The sequence below is a fragment of the Trichechus manatus genome, unplaced genomic scaffold (genome assembly GCF_000243295.1).
Source record: "Trichechus manatus latirostris isolate Lorelei unplaced genomic scaffold, TriManLat1.0 scaffold00001, whole genome shotgun sequence".
Taxonomy (NCBI): domain Eukaryota; kingdom Metazoa; phylum Chordata; class Mammalia; order Sirenia; family Trichechidae; genus Trichechus; species Trichechus manatus.
Genome location: NW_004443937.1, coordinates 3,139,051 through 3,140,586, shown reverse-complemented (window position 1 = coordinate 3,140,586; position 1,536 = coordinate 3,139,051).

Genomic DNA, 1,536 nt, shown 5'->3' with positions numbered 1-1,536 from the left:
AAAAAAAAAAAAAAAAAAAATCACCATGATCAAGTGGGATTTATACCAGGTATGCAGGGATGGTTCAACATTAGAAAAACAATGTATTCCATCACATAAATAAAACAAAAGACAAGAATCATACAATCTTATCAATTGATTCAGAAAAGGCATTTGATGAAGTTCAATGCTGATACCTGATAAAAACTCTCAACAAAATAGTAATAGAAGGGAAATTCCTCAGAATAATTAAGGGGATTTATACAAAGCCAACAGCCAACATCATCCTAAATGGAGAGAGTCTGAAAGCATTCCCCTTGAGAACAGGAACCAGACAAGGATGCCATTTATCACCACTCTTACTCAACATTGTGCTGCAGGTCCTAGGCAGAGCAGTTAACCTAGAAAGAGAAATAAAGGGCATCCAGATTGGTAGGGAAGAAGTGAAAGTACCTCTATTTGCAGATGATATGATCTTATACACAGGAAACCCCAAAGAATCCACAAGAAAACTGCTACTAATAGAAGATTTCAGGAAAGATAAACATAAGAAAATCAGTTGGATTCCTCTACACCAACAAAAAGAACTTCCAAGAGGAAATCACCAAATCGATACCATTTACAATAGCCCCCAAGAAGATAAAATACTTAGGAATAAATCTAACCAGAGAAGTAAAAGACCTATACAATGAAAACTACAAGACGCTACTGCAAGAAACCAAAAGAGGCCTGCATAAGTGGAAAAACATACCTTGCTCATGGATAGGAAAACTCAACATTGTGAAAATGTCAATTCTACCCAAAGCGATCTACAGATACAATGCAGTCCCGATCCAAATTCCACTGGCATTTTTTAATGAAATGGAGGAACAAATCGCCAATTTCATATGGAAAGGGACGAGGCCTCAGATAAGCAAAGCATTACTCAAGAAGAAGAACAAAGTGGGAGGCATCACACTACCTGATTTTAGACACTGTTATACCACCACGGTAGTCAGAGCAGCCAGGTACTGGTACAACAACAGATACATAGACCAATGGAACAGAATTGAGAATCCAGACATAAATTCATCCAACTATGAGCAGCTGATATGTGACAAAGGCCCGAAATCCATTAATTGGGGAAAAGACGGTCTCTTTAACAAATAGTGCTGGCATAACTGGATATCCGTCTGCAAAAAAATAAAACAAGGCCTGTATCTCACACCATGCACAAAAACAAACTCAAAATGGATCAAAGACCTAAATATAAAATCGAAAACAATAAAGATCATGAAAAAAAAAATAGGGACAACACTAGGAGCCCTAATACAGAATACAAACCATACGTGACAATGCACAAACACCAGAAGAGAAACTAGGTAACTGGGAGCTCCTAAAAATCAAACACTTAAGCTCGTCAGAAGACTTCACCAAAAGAGTAAAAAGACAACCTACAGACTGGGAAAAAATTTTTGACTGTGACAAATCTGATCAGTGTCTAATCTCTGAAATCTACAAGACACTGCAAAACCTCAACAACAAAAAGACAAATAACCCAATTAAAAAGTGGGCAAA